We start from the raw sequence: 16,613 nt of genomic DNA on the forward strand, positions 1-16,613 counted from the left end.
GAAGTCTACGGTGTTTATTGGCTTATCGAACAAACGAATACGAATGGGCCTTAGACAATCACTGACGCGCAATTAACTGATTGCCCCTGGAAGTCGGCTTCTTACAGAAACACGGCTTCCCTATCACCAAATGTCACAGCACGCCACTGATAGGTTGCATATTGGTCTACTTATTAAAGTCCTGAACTTCGTCTTATTTTTTAACGCGTTTTAAATTAAAATTTATATTATTAAAATCGATGCCATCATTCTTAAAGACGATCCACTCTCCGTAAATGCGCGTTTAAACGGATCGAATTAAATCTAACGATCATTGAGTCAAGGTAAATCTGAACAAGACAAGCTGAACGTATAAACCAGTTTTCAACGTAGTCGTTTGGCCGGCTTATTCAATATGATCAAAGTAGAAAGGTTTCTATTTTGATGCGATCAAAATAAGATGAAAAGGGCAGTAAAAAAGAACACTAAACAAGTGGGGGTATAGCTCAGTGGTAGAGCATTCGACTGCAGATCGAGAGGTCTACGGTTCAAATCCGTGTGCCCCCTTCGGTTTTAAACTAATTTTTTTTCTTTAATTTGTGTAAAAACAGAATTAGGTGTATATACAGTGTATATATTAACTGATTACCCCTGTAAGTCAGCTTCTTACAGAAACACAGCTTCCCTATCACCAAATGTCACGGCACGCCACTGGAGTTTTCCACGATCCAAATGTGAGTTATGGGTGTTTACCGTTCCAAGTAAGTAAAGATGTGCCTCACTGCTCCACGGGATTTTCTAAGGCCATGACACACGCATGGATTTTCCTGTCGGCGGTAAGCAACTACTGGTCGTGACTGATCTTACAGTACAGTCGACCCCCTATAATGCGGTAAATATGTTCCACTTTATAAGAATTTCGCGTTGTAGGAATCCTTAAATACATGAGCCAATCATAGCCCGGCACGTGTGCAGTTTACGGACTACGGCTGTTTGAAAAGTTTTCTTCCATAAAATTAATCGATTCTAGAGTAATTTGACTCAACATTTCCAAAACACGTATAATTATTTGGGAATAATCCATATAAACTATACTATAAACAAAAAATTGTAGGATTACTTACTGAGTGTGCACCATTCAACGACGCCATTGCTTAAGCTTGTTTTCGTCGCGGAGCAGCGCACCAAATGGCGGGCGCTTTTTCTGATAAGTTATTTTTCTGCGAAAAATTCGTTGAACTTTGGGGACATCATTAATAGAAATAATTTTTATGGCCGTTAAATAAGAAATGTTTTTTCACAAGAAATGTATAAAATTACAGTACTGTATTAGACTTACAGTACCTAATTTATATACTGTACAGACGATAGTAAACTCAACTTACCCGCCTAAACTCTCTGTAGCATCTAAGTAGTTCGGCTGCTCGTCCACTATTGGTCCAGATTCAACCAATCCTGACGTTTTACCTCATTTTACGAGTCTTTTTTAGTGTCTTTATACGAATACGGTCGCAATTTTTTCGCCGTGATATACGAATCCGCATTATATGAACCCGCGTTATAGGGGGTCTACTGTATATGAATAATAATACCCCAACTTTTTACTATGTTCCAGGCTGTGCCATTGGATATATCCAATTGTCGTGATGTTGCACTTACACTATTAGAGCCTGAAACATTGTTTATTGACTGTTCAACAATAGTTGTGTGACATCGTAAATGATTTTTGAAATGATTCGTCTACGCCCTCGACCGGATTGAACTCCCAGATGTCCAGTTTGCTTTAATAGATTGATCATACTCCTGAGAGCTTGTGGAGTCAAAGAATTTCGGCATAAATTTTACGATGGGGAAATTCCGAAGTGCAGCCGCATCATTATTGGTGTTTTCACAAAATAGCTTTACAAGAATTGTTCGTTGTGACAAAGTGATGGAGACTGTAGCTGATACTAATAATGTTTAACATTTAAGCACTTTTCTACCCAGAACATTACAGCAAAGGGCGTGTTTATGCAGAGGAAACTAACTACCTTTTCGTTGCTTATAGTCATATTGATAAATTCTAATATTTATTTTTTCGGAAATATTATTATACCAGATTTGGTCAAATTGGACTACTAAACATCTTACTAGACAACATTTAACATGTTTTCTAGAGTAGAGATATTCAATATTGTCTATAGAGATATTCTGTAGTTTAAGGTACTTTAATTAATTATGATCACCCGATATATTTATTAATTTATCGAATTAGTCTTATATCTATTTATAAGTAATAAATATTTATTGATTCAAAAGGTTTCAATTTTAGGAATAAAGATTAAAATGTTGAAACATATAATTTTATAAACTATCAGGTGCGCCATGCGATTAGGTAGCTATCTTTTATGAATACTCTGTATACTACAGGGTCTTCATAAAAGAAAGCTAGCATTTCAGAGTTATAATTCCATCAATGTTCGATGAGAAAATATAATGCATGCATAGATTCATCACTCAGTGGTTCACGTTCCTTCTCATATAGTAGGACTAATGCTGTTTATCTTTATACCTGCTTGAAGGCGCTAAATTGGACATGCTTCAGGTGCTGACAACTATCTCCTCCGGTGACCATTCGGTCCTTGGATATAACTCCAAGTGACTTCACAGTTTACATACCTCAATGCTCAGATCCATGCAGTACTAGAAAATTATTACCGGTGTTGTGAAGACTATAATAATGGTTATGCTTAATCGAGTTTGACTACCACTTGCATGTGTCAGGTAACCAAGCCATTGGTCAGCTGTCACACATGTAAATGATAGAGAGACGTTAAGCAATATATATCACACTAGGACAGCTACACTTCCAATTCAGACATGTCATGTAAGTATAAGGTAAGAAATTCAAGTAAGGTGCGATATCTCGAAAAGGGTCGGACTTAATGAAGATTACACTGGTTATCCATTCGGCTATCGAAATTACAAGAAGAAACGAAACGTGAAAAGACTTATAAGTTAAACACTCAATTTTCAGAGGCCCGTTTTTCATAAATGCATGAGAAATGGGTCCTAATATTTGGACAATAATCTGTTTGTGTTTACGGCTATGTGCTCGCCATGTTTCGTTCGAATTGAAAACCCGAACATCTGGCCGTCTTCTTGTAAGATACATTACCGTAAGATTAAAATTGTTTGTGACGCCATCTGTTATAAGATTTTGTTAGAAAACAACTCTTATATTATTACTTATTATAAAATAGAAAAAGCTTAATTTTGAGTGTAGAGGTAAGATTTATAAAAACAAGTGTAAATGCTAATAAGACGCACTGGAGCAACACTATGTAGGTTCGCAACTTTGCAATTTTAGTTTTTTAATGTGTAACAAAATTATTTTATTATTTTACCGTATTATTAGCATTATTACTATTGTTATTCCTTACGTTTAAAGCTTATTAAACAAGAAATTAAAATTTGTGGCGTAATAAACACTAGTATTGTGTTTTATTCCAAAGACACATGGCAAATTTCCATCAAATTTTTTTATTAGTTGATACGGTGGAAAGCAGACTGTTAACCACGAACCAGAAGAAAAACCAGCAAATACCGATCGAAAACCAAGGTGTATTATACAAAATTCCGTGTACCTGCGCAAACAAAAAACATTACATAGGAGAAACAAAAAGAAAAGTAAAAACTAGACTGAAAGAACACATAGCAGATCTTAAATACAATAGAATAAATTCTGCATTTTACGAACATTGTACTATAAACAACTGTAATATAGATAAAGATAACGTAGAAATACTGCATAAAGAAAAATTAACGTACAACAGAAAGTTTAAAGAAACCATAGAAATCATGAAAAGTAAAGACAGTATAAATAAAAACTTAAGTCTTAAAATAAACGAAAACTGGATTAATATATTATAAATAATATTTTTATAATAATATTTTTTTCCTTTTTTTCTATCGAACGTCATACATGGCAACACTTAAGACACCAGCGCATAAGAAAAAATAAAAAGGGGGTGGAAGGTAAAGAGGGGGAGGAAACAGTTAAAAATTTTTTACAGTTTGTAGTATCGAAATATGCTTATAAGAGAAGATTTTAGAACTTTTAACCTTTTAATTTATTTATAATATATACTAGTTATACAAAGATTAAAGCAGATTTTACGTTTTTAAATTATACAAAGTGTAACCAAAAGGTACGTCTATATATCGTTTATGTACTCATTATTTTATGTAAACTCTCTACTGTTATAAGTTAAATATATATATTGTATTTTAGTTGACTGAAGAGGGGCAAAGCCCGAAACGAGTACAAAACAATGTACCGTATCAACTAATAAAGGAATTTGATGGAAATTTGCCATGTGTCTTTGGAATAAAACACAATACTAGTGTTTATTACGCCACAAATATAAAACAGGACACGGTTTCAAAAAGAAAATCAAGAAATTAAATATCGTGACATCATTTCATGTTTAGCGCAAATGAAGTATTTGTCTTAGCAGATTTAACTCTTTTATGTGTTAAATAAAATTTTTATTTCTTCATAATTATTTTCAGATATTTTTGCTCGTGATTGCATATTATTATGTCAACACAAACGCATAAGCTTCAGACGTTACTGCGGATGGACAAAAAAGGCAATTCTGAAATGAAGAACGGGTAGCATGGTCACAGTTTTTTTTTTAATTGTTAAAATGTTATGAACCATTTCCTCGTGCGTTCATGGTTGTTGCTCTTCATGTATAACAATATCGCCACATCTAAAAATTAATATGAAGAAATAAAGATTTTATTTAACGACTTACAAGAGCTAAATCTGTAGACTTCGTTTTCGCAAAGCTGGAAATGATGTCATGATTTTTAATATATTGTTTTATAAAATTTAAACCTAAGGAATAACAATAGTAATAATAACAATAATAATGCTAAAGATACGGTAAAATGATAAAATAATTTTGTTAAATATTTAAAAAATATCTAAAATTGCAACGGTTCGAAACTACACCGTATAGTTCCAGTGCGCAGTCTTATTCACTCTGGTATCGGCATTACAAAGGGAACCGGAACTTCTAAAGATTTATAAGCTAAACATTCAATTTTCAGAAGCCTGTTTTTCGGAAACGCTTGAGAAGTGGGTTCTATTATTTGAGAAAGGAGCTGTTTGTGTTCATGGTTACATGCTTTCGAATCGGAGACCCGAACGTCTGGCCTGCTCCTTATTAGTATTTTAGCCGGGAAAGTTACTAAACTCGTTGCTAGATCTTTTTTTCATTCTTTTGTATTTCCTTTCTCAAGGAAAAATTTTAAACTCAATCTTTATTTTTAATAGAAGCAGATATTAATTATTTCGAACTGAAGATAATTTTAATTTCACTTAGGCTATTATTCATCATATACTATGTATTTCCGTTTGAATCAAAATTTATAAATACTGTATAAGGTAAAAGCTATTTTTAAAATGACCAGTTTTATACTTTAGATAGAAAAAGCACGATAATACAACTCTTGAATTCTGAAATTATTGTTATTTCTGTAACCAACTCCATATTTTATTTTTTCTGAAATAACGAGAAAATTTCAATTTCCTAACTTCATTGAAAAGGCTTTTCGTCAATTTTTCGAAAATTTTTAAAATTAACTATTTGAAGATAGTTCCTAAATTATTGGAAAAAATATCTCTTATGTAATTCTCAACGGATTTAAAATTTATTAAAAAATCTTTATTCAATATATATTGAAAAAATTGCTATCAATCCTATATTTAATTTTGCTAATACAATTCAGAAAATGTGAGATATAACCATATACTATAATAAATAATTTATTAACTACATAATTTAAAGTTGCGTAATTTTTTAGCTAAAGAAATTCATTTCTAATTGAAACTACACTTTACATACATTACTTCATCAATTGTTTAAGAATAAATCTTAATTTAAAATTAAAATGTATATTCAACATTTTAAAGAAATGAAAATTATTAATGTTAACAATATTTTATAATAACTTTTCAGTAATAGAACTTAATTATTGCATTTAGTATAAGCGCATATGAAAATATATTTAATGCATTTTAATTATGTATATAATTAACTGAATATAAGTGTAAAAATATTGTAATATGAACTTAATTGTGTTAGTGAACGTTATTGGTTCAGTAGGAGAAAATATTTTTTGGAAAACGATTTGAAAAGAAACGTATTTCATAAAATCCATAGAATAATGCGCAAATTCATCATTAAAGGTAAAAGTAAAACATAGATATTGGATATATAATAAGATAATAAGAGAACAAATGTATATATGAGAATATAGAGATTCATCGCAGGATATTCATATTCGAGACCAAATAAGAAAAGGAATTCTGAGGTAAGAGCTAAGAATTAAGTGTTGAAGTAATTGAAAAATTTAGAAACAGATGGAAAGAGCACGTGGATGTTTGATTTATGGAATGGAACATATGGGCAATTTGCTAAAGGAGTGCCTTCTGGGAGGACTTTCTTCGGAAATTGGCCTCTATTTAGGTGTTAAAAATGTGAAGAAACTCGAAAAACTTCGCTTGGTCAGGCCATTGGACAGGGTGAATCCGAGTCTACCAGTATTTAATGGTTTTATCCATTCGGCCAGTGACGGGCTCGTATGGGGAGAGGATGAATGAAAATAGATATTCATCATTTCTCTAAACTATAGACCAGTAGCATGCAGGTCTAGAGTGGATGTCGGAGTGAACTTTGAGCATGATACAATAGCTCTGTCTAATCTATAAGAAAAGTAGAAAATTAAAAAAAAATCTAGTATAGTTATGCTATACTAAGATTTGTTAAGATTAATTGTATCTGATCAATAACGTAGTCAGTTGATTAAATATCTCTATTAGATTTTTAAAATGAAATAGAATATTTTGATTATACTGAGTATGTGATGAAGTATTTCTCTTTACTTAGATATAAATTGCTAATTTGAATAACTTTGTATTAACAGTGTAATTAATTATATCAGTTAAATACAAATTATTTTTTTTCAATTATATTCAATTTATTTTAGATAACATTAAAATATACAAAAGTTATTTTCATCTAATTTATCCTTAACTTATTAATTAAGATTCGTCTTTGAAAATGTTAATTATTATTAAAATTGATAATTTAAATTTAATTAAACGATTGAATACATTTAAATTTTAAATTAGCATTTATGCTTAAGTAATTAATGAAATAATATATTTAGAATATGATTTTAATCATAAATGACCTTATTTACTTTAGGAAGCGAAATCATTTTATTTACTAATATAAACCTATAATTATAAATATATAGAGCTTAACAAATATTTTAAAAATAATTATATTTTATATAAATTCTATTTTAGTCACAAGCTTATGACTTCACCTGTATATTAAAGTAGTAAGGCTTTATGCCTAGATAATTAATTTAATTCTATAAGGTACCAAATAATAATTACAGTATATTTATAAAAATATTGTCTGATGAGAGTATTAAAATATTCCTATCAGATATTAAATTTAGTTAATATTCTCATTAAAAGAAATTCCATTAATACGATATCATAGTTTCTATTTTAAATCTTTAATACATTAATTATTGTCTTTCATAAATATTAGAATCAAATGTAATAATAATGTATATATTCCCCGGTATACGTTTTTGTACAAATTATATGTACAGATATATTTATTTCTGTTTATTACAAATAATGTAATCGATTTATTAAGTATCATGGATTCAGTCAGAACCACAAAGAGATCGGACGGGTGTTAACGAACTGATCGGCTATGAAAACTTTTTGGAGGTTTTTTGGTAGTCGGATAAAATCCCGTATCCCTCAGGTCATTCGGCAGTCAGATTTTTTGGCTTAAGTATTACTTTAGATAACAGAAAAATTGAATTCTCATTAAAAGATTTAAAGGAAAAGATAAAATTATTAGTTTTTAGTTTATTTATCAAAGCCATAATAATTCTCAGTAAAATATTACTGTAAATATTTTCTTTTAATTTTTAAAACTTCAAAGGAGAGAAGAAAGAAAAGATTTTCTTTTTCTTAACAATAGATTCAATTTCCTTAAATAATAACCTCATTATCAATCCATTATTATTTTTTTTTCATATAATTTTTTCAATTTTCTCTTTTTCATTTTTCTTCAAGGTAAACAGCAGTTCAAACTAAAATTAGCCATCAATCATTCGTGAGAAACATTTTGACAGAAGAACAATAAACAGGAGACAAATAAGAAAATATTAGAATTTTTATGCAAATTTCTATTTTTTTTTCTTCTAGAAATGAATCGTAAAATTTTGTTAACAAATATAAAAACTCGAAAAAAAACACATCTTTGTATCAATCACACGTGATGGAAACGATATATGAATATTAAATATCGATTAATAAATTAATTACATAATTTCTCATAATTTCTCAGTAAGCTCAATACAAATTTCTCAGTAAGCTCAATCTCAGTAAGCTTGATACAAAAGTAATTATTTCTACTGCTTTAAAGCAACTGTTTAAACATAAATGAAACTTTCTTGTTTTACAGACACATATACAACATACACACACATACACAACATACATAGGCCTACATACTGTACACATACAACCAATGTTTGTATCATTTCATTAATTACTAAAATAGTCTTCAGAGGTTTAATAATTTATATTATTTCTCTAATTTCTTTTAGTTTTAATCAAAATAATAAAATATGAATCAAAAGCGATAATTTTTCTGGTTATTTTTATGTGAAACCTTAACGTGATAATCACAAAATTGCAATGCTTACTATCTATGTTCTAAAAGTATTTTAAATTCTGTACAAAACTGTTCTGAAATTGTATAGAAAACATCAACGTTATAGAAAATAAACGTTTTATTCCTCTGGGATCATAGATAAATTTAAAAGACTGATATTTACTATAATTGATATACATTCTAACAAGAAATGAGGGTTTTATTAACATTACCATTTAAAATTACCATTTAAAAATTTAAAAGTTTAATGTAAAAAGCTTAAATTAAGTTTAAGAAAATATTATCGAGATATTTTCTAGAAAAAAAAGTATTCATAAGATTTATTTTCTATAGATAATTGAAATATACACTCAAATACGTAGCATATTATACTAGTTTTCGTTTACTAAAACTACAGCTCAGAAACGTGAGTTAAACACAGTTACATTAATTTAAACTTGTCTTTCTATATTAAAGATACTCGTATTTCTATGAAAGTTATAAATAAAAAAATTAAAATTAACTTTCGACGGAATGTTTAGCATTTAAAGATAATAATATAAATTATATATTTATTTGTTAAATGTATATATATAATATCATAAATATTTTCTAAACTATTTAAACAATTATAAATTAAATACAATTACGTTTTAATTTATTTTACATTAATTTTATCTTTGCATAGGTAAAACTATGCGATCTAAGACAATATAAACTATTGCTATTATCTACGGTCGGTGCAGAATTTTTACAAGACCACGAAAATTACAAAGAAATCACTTAATAAAACCGTTATAAAATAAGATAAACATACAATTATTTTGATGATTTTGAACATAGGATTGCTTAGCTTATAATCTTCATTCACATCTACACTTATTCTAAAAATAAATAAAAATTATTCAATGAAAAACAACAACCATATTGATTATTCTTGATTTTTATTTTTATTTATTAGAATTTAGTTTAATTTTAAATTATAATTTAACTTAGTTATTAAATTATGTTTTTGATAATTGTAGAATTATTATACAAAAATTCATTTGCATTTTTACTCGGTCCTGAAGAAAATTTGGAAAATTCACTAGTCTCTGATATATTTTACGTTGAGAATCAATGATATTTGAAAGTATGAAATGTAATGAAATTAAACTAATATTGAAAGTTACAGATCATATCGATTTAAAAGTTGATGATTGCATAATACACTGCTGGCCATTAAAATTGCTACACCATGAAGAGGGCACGCAATAAACGCGAAATTTGCATGAAAGGTACAACATGCTGAGTGCTCTGTACCTCAAGATTACATGTCACTTTAATCATATGTTCCTCCCATTAAATTATATGTGTACAATAAACATGATTCTTCTATTTTCTTTCCTTCCTGTGTAGCAATTTTAATGGTCAATATTGTACACCTGACAAAGAAGGCAAAATAGTATGAGAAAATTCAAAATTTTTAATGTTTCTCAGGAACAATCTTTTGTTTCCATTTAAAATAAATTATAAATAAGATTCAGTGCTTCATAGCATTCTTATTTCAAAATTTCCTAAATCACAAAATGTTTTGCTCTTCTATTAACTACAGTGAAAGNCAGGTGCTGACAACTATCTCCTCCGGTGACCATTCGGTCCTTGGATATAACTCCAAGTGACTTCACAGTTTACATACCTCAATGCTCAGATCCATGCAGTACTAGAAAATTATTACCGGTGTTGTGAAGACTATAATAATGGTTATGCTTAATCGAGTTTGACTACCACTTGCATGTGTCAGGTAACCAAGCCATTGGTCAGCTGTCACACATGTAAATGATAGAGAGACGTTAAGCAATATATATCACACTAGGACAGCTACACTTCCAATTCAGACATGTCATGTAAGTATAAGGTAAGAAATTCAAGTAAGGTGCGATATCTCGAAAAGGGTCGGACTTAATGAAGATTACACTGGTTATCCATTCGGCTATCGAAATTACAAGAAGAAACGAAACGTGAAAAGACTTATAAGTTAAACACTCAATTTTCAGAGGCCCGTTTTTCATAAATGCATGAGAAATGGGTCCTAATATTTGGACAATAATCTGTTTGTGTTTACGGCTATGTGCTCGCCATGTTTCGTTCGAATTGAAAACCCGAACATCTGGCCGTCTTCTTGTAAGATACATTACCGTAAGATTAAAATTGTTTGTGACGCCATCTGTTATAAGATTTTGTTAGAAAACAACTCTTATATTATTACTTATTATAAAATAGAAAAAGCTTAATTTTGAGTGTAGAGGTAAGATTTATAAAAACAAGTGTAAATGCTAATAAGACGCACTGGAGCAACACTATGTAGGTTCGCAACTTTGCAATTTTAGTTTTTTAATGTGTAACAAAATTATTTTATTATTTTACCGTATTATTAGCATTATTACTATTGTTATTCCTTACGTTTAAAGCTTATTAAACAAGAAATTAAAATTTGTGGCGTAATAAACACTAGTATTGTGTTTTATTCCAAAGACACATGGCAAATTTCCATCAAATTCCTTTATTAGTTGATACGGTGGAAAGCAGACTGTTAACCACGAACCAGAAGAAAAACCAGCAAATACCGATCGAAAACCAAGGTGTATTATACAAAATTCCGTGTACCTGCGCAAACAAAAAACATTACATAGGAGAAACAAAAAGAAAAGTAAAAACTAGACTGAAAGAACACATAGCAGATCTTAAATACAATAGAATAAATTCTGCATTTTACGAACATTGTACTATAAACAACTGTAATATAGATAAAGATAACGTAGAAATACTGCATAAAGAAAAATTAACGTACAACAGAAAGTTTAAAGAAACCATAGAAATCATGAAAAGTAAAGACAGTATAAATAAAAACTTAAGTCTTAAAATAAACGAAAACTGGATTAATATATTATAAATAATATTTTTATAATAATATTTTTTTCTTTTTTTTCTATCGAACGTCATACATGGCAACACTTAAGACACCAGCGCATAAGAAAAAATAAAAAAGGGGGTGGAAGGTAAAGAGGGGGAGGAAACAGTTAAAAATTTTTTACAGTTTGTAGTATCGAAATATGCTTATAAGAGAAGATTTTAGAACTTTTAACCTTTTAATTTATTTATAATATATACTAGTTATACAAAGATTAAAGCAGATTTTACGTTTTTAAATTATACAAAGTGTAACCAAAAGGTACGTCTATATATCGTTTATGTACTCATTATTTTATGTAAACTCTCTACTGTTATAAGTTAAATATATATATTGTATTTTAGTTGACTGAAGAGGGGCAAAGCCCGAAACGAGTAAAAAACAATGTACCGTATCAACTAATAAAGGAATTTGATGGAAAATTTGCCATGTGTCTTTGGAATAAAACACAATACTAGTGTTTATTACGCCACAAATATAAAACAGGACACGGTTTCAAAAAGAAAATCAAAAAATTAAATATCGTGACATCATTTCATGTTTAGCGCAAATGAAGTATTTGTCTTAGCAGATTTAACTCTTTTATGTGTTAAATAAAATTTTTATTTCTTCATAATTATTTTCAGATATTTTTGCTCGTGATTGCATATTATTATGTCAACACAAACGCATAAGCTTCAGACGTTACTGCGGATGGACAAAAAAGGCAATTCTGAAATGAAGAACGGGTAGCATGGTCACAGTTTTTTTTTTAATTGTTAAAATGTTATGAACCATTTCCTCGTGCGTTCATGGTTGTTGCTCTTCATGTATAACAATATCGCCACATCTAAAAATTAATATGAAGAAATAAAGATTTTATTTAACGACTTACAAGAGCTAAATCTGTAGACTTCGTTTTCGCAAAGCTGGAAATGATGTCATGATTTTTAATATATTGTTTTATAAAATTTAAACCTAAGGAATAACAATAGTAATAATAACAATAATAATGCTAAAGATACGGTAAAATGATAAAATAATTTTGTTAAATATTTAAAAAATATCTAAAATTGCAACGGTTCGAAACTACACCGTATAGTTCCAGTGCGCAGTCTTATTCACTCTGGTATCGGCATTACAAAGGGAACCGGAACTTCTAAAGATTTATAAGCTAAACATTCAATTTTCAGAAGCCTGTTTTTCGGAAACGCTTGAGAAGTGGGTTCTATTATTTGAGAAAGGAGCTGTTTGTGTTCATGGTTACATGCTTTCGAATCGGAGACCCGAACGTCTGGCCTGCTCCTTATTAGTATTTTAGCCGGGAAAGTTACTAAACTCGTTGCTAGATCTTTTTTTCATTCTTTTGTATTTCCTTTCTCAAGGAAAAATTTTAAACTCAATCTTTATTTTTAATAGAAGCAGATATTAATTATTTCGAACTGAAGATAATTTTAATTTCACTTAGGCTATTATTCATCATATACTATGTATTTCCGTTTGAATCAAAATTTATAAATACTGTATAAGGTAAAAGCTATTTTTAAAATGACCAGTTTTATACTTTAGATAGAAAAAGCACGATAATACAACTCTTGAATTCTGAAATTATTGTTATTTCTGTAACCAACTCCATATTTTATTTTTTCTGAAATAACGAGAAAATTTCAATTTCCTAACTTCATTGAAAAGGCTTTTCGTCAATTTTTCGAAAATTTTTAAAATTAACTATTTGAAGATAGTTCCTAAATTATTGGAAAAAATATCTCTTATGTAATTCTCAACGGATTTAAAATTTATTAAAAAATCTTTATTCAATATATATTGAAAAAATTGCTATCAATCCTATATTTAATTTTGCTAATACAATTCAGAAAATGTGAGATATAACCATATACTATAATAAATAATTTATTAACTACATAATTTAAAGTTGCGTAATTTTTTAGCTAAAGAAATTCATTTCTAATTGAAACTACACTTTACATACATTACTTCATCAATTGTTTAAGAATAAATCTTAATTTAAAATTAAAATGTATATTCAACATTTTAAAGAAATGAAAATTATTAATGTTAACAATATTTTATAATAATTTTTCAGTAATAGAACTTAATTATTGCATTTAGTATAAGCGCATATGAAAATATATTTAATGCATTTTAATTATGTATATAATTAACTGAATATAAGTGTAAAAATATTGTAATATGAACTTAATTGTGTTAGTGAACGTTATTGGTTCAGTAGGAGAAAATATTTTTTGGAAAACGATTTGAAAAGAAACGTATTTCATAAAATCCATAGAATAATGCGCAAATTCATCATTAAAGGTAAAAGTAAAACATAGATATTGGATATATAATAAGATAATAAGAGAACAAATGTATATATGAGAATATAGAGATTCATCGCAGGATATTCATATTCGAGACCAAATAAGAAAAGGAATTCTGAGGTAAGAGCTAAGAATTAAGTGTTGAAGTAATTGAAAAATTTAGAAACAGATGGAAAGAGCACGTGGATGTTTGATTTATGGAATGGAACATATGGGCAATTTGCTAAAGGAGTGCCTTCTGGGAGGACTTTCTTCGGAAATTGGCCTCTATTTAGGTGTTAAAAATGTGAAGAAACTCGAAAAACTTCGCTTGGTCAGGCCATTGGACAGGGTGAATCCGAGTCTACCAGTATTTAATGGTTTTATCCATTCGGCCAGTGACGGGCTCGTATGGGGAGAGGATGAATGAAAATAGATATTCATCATTTCTCTAAACTATAGACCAGTAGCATGCAGGTCTAGAGTGGATGTCGGAGTGAACTTTGAGCATGATACAATAGCTCTGTCTAATCTATAAGAAAAGTAGAAAATTAAAAAAAAATCTAGTATAGTTATGCTATACTAAGATTTGTTAAGATTAATTGTATCTGATCAATAACGTAGTCAGTTGATTAAATATCTCTATTAGATTTTTAAAATGAAATAGAATATTTTGATTATACTGAGTATGTGATGAAGTATTTCTCTTTACTTAGATATAAATTGCTAATTTGAATAACTTTGTATTAACAGTGTAATTAATTATATCAGTTAAATACAAATTATTTTTTTTCAATTATATTCAATTTATTTTAGATAACATTAAAATATACAAAAGTTATTTTCATCTAATTTATCCTTAACTTATTAATTAAGATTCGTCTTTGAAAATGTTAATTATTATTAAAATTGATAATTTAAATTTAATTAAACGATTGAATACATTTAAATTTTAAATTAGCATTTATGCTTAAGTAATTAATGAAATAATATATTTAGAATATGATTTTAATCATAAATGACCTTATTTACTTTAGGAAGCGAAATCATTTTATTTACTAATATAAACCTATAATTATAAATATATAGAGCTTAACAAATATTTTAAAAATAATTATATTTTATATAAATTCTATTTTAGTCACAAGCTTATGACTTCACCTGTATATTAAAGTAGTAAGGCTTTATGCCTAGATAATTAATTTAATTCTATAAGGTACCAAATAATAATTACAGTATATTTATAAAAATATTGTCTGATGAGAGTATTAAAATATTCCTATCAGATATTAAATTTAGTTAATATTCTCATTAAAAGAAATTCCATTAATACGATATCATAGTTTCTATTTTAAATCTTTAATACATTAATTATTGTCTTTCATAAATATTAGAATCAAATGTAATAATAATGTATATATTCCCCGGTATACGTTTTTGTACAAATTATATGTACAGATATATTTATTTCTGTTTATTACAAATAATGTAATCGATTTATTAAGTATCATGGATTCAGTCAGAACCACAAAGAGATCGGACGGGTGTTAACGAACTGATCGGCTATGAAAACTTTTTGGAGGTTTTTTGGTAGTCGGATAAAATCCCGTATCCCTCAGGTCATTCGGCAGTCAGATTTTTTGGCTTAAGTATTACTTTAGATAACAGAAAAATTGAATTCTCATTAAAAGATTTAAAGGAAAAGATAAAATTATTAGTTTTTAGTTTATTTATCAAAGCCATAATAATTCTCAGTAAAATATTACTGTAAATATTTTCTTTTAATTTTTAAAACTTCAAAGGAGAGAAGAAAGAAAAGATTTTCTTTTTCTTAACAATAGATTCAATTTCCTTAAATAATAACCTCATTATCAATCCATTATTATTTTTTTTTCATATAATTTTTTCAATTTTCTCTTTTTCATTTTTCTTCAAGGTAAACAGCAGTTCAAACTAAAATTAGCCATCAATCATTCGTGAGAAACATTTTGACAGAAGAACAATAAACAGGAGACAAATAAGAAAATATTAGAATTTTTATGCAAATTTCTATTTTTTTTTCTTCTAGAAATGAATCGTAAAATTTTGTTAACAAATATAAAAACTCGAAAAAAAACACATCTTTGTATCAATCACACGTGATGGAAACGATATATGAATATTAAATATCGATTAATAAATTAATTACATAATTTCTCAGTAATTATAATTAAGCTTGATACAAAAGTAATTATTTCTACTGCTTTAAAGCAACTGTTTAAACATAAATGAAACTTTCTTGTTTTACAGACAAATATACAACATACACACACATAAACAACATACATAGGCCTACATACTGTACACATACAACCAATGTTTGTATCATTTCATTAATTACTAAAATAGTTTTCAGAGGTTTAATAATTTATATTATTTCTCTAATTTCTTTTAGTTTTAATCAAAATAATAAAATATGAATCAAAAGCGATAATTTTTCTGGTTATTTTTATGTGAAACCTTAACGTGATAATCACAAAATTGCAATGCTTACTATCTATGTTCTAAAAGTATTTTAAATTCTGTACAAAACTGTTCTGAAATTGTATAGAAAACATCAACGTTATAGAAAATAAACGTTTTATTCCTCTGGGATCATAGATA

General features: G+C 28.2%; 1 non-coding gene across 1 annotated transcript; it reads left to right on the top strand.

Moving 5' to 3' along the window:
• The first annotated feature begins 474 nt into the window (after positions 1-474).
• Trnac-gca lies at positions 475-546 on the top strand. The gene has a single exon. It is a non-coding gene; the product is annotated as a tRNA-Cys (tRNA).
• Positions 547-16,613: the final 16,067 nt, after the last annotated feature.

Source organism: Centruroides sculpturatus, unplaced genomic scaffold (assembly GCF_000671375.1).
Source record: "Centruroides sculpturatus isolate CEXI.00-Female unplaced genomic scaffold, Cexi_2.0 scaffold536, whole genome shotgun sequence".
NCBI classification, from domain to species: Eukaryota; Metazoa; Arthropoda; class Arachnida; order Scorpiones; family Buthidae; genus Centruroides; species Centruroides sculpturatus.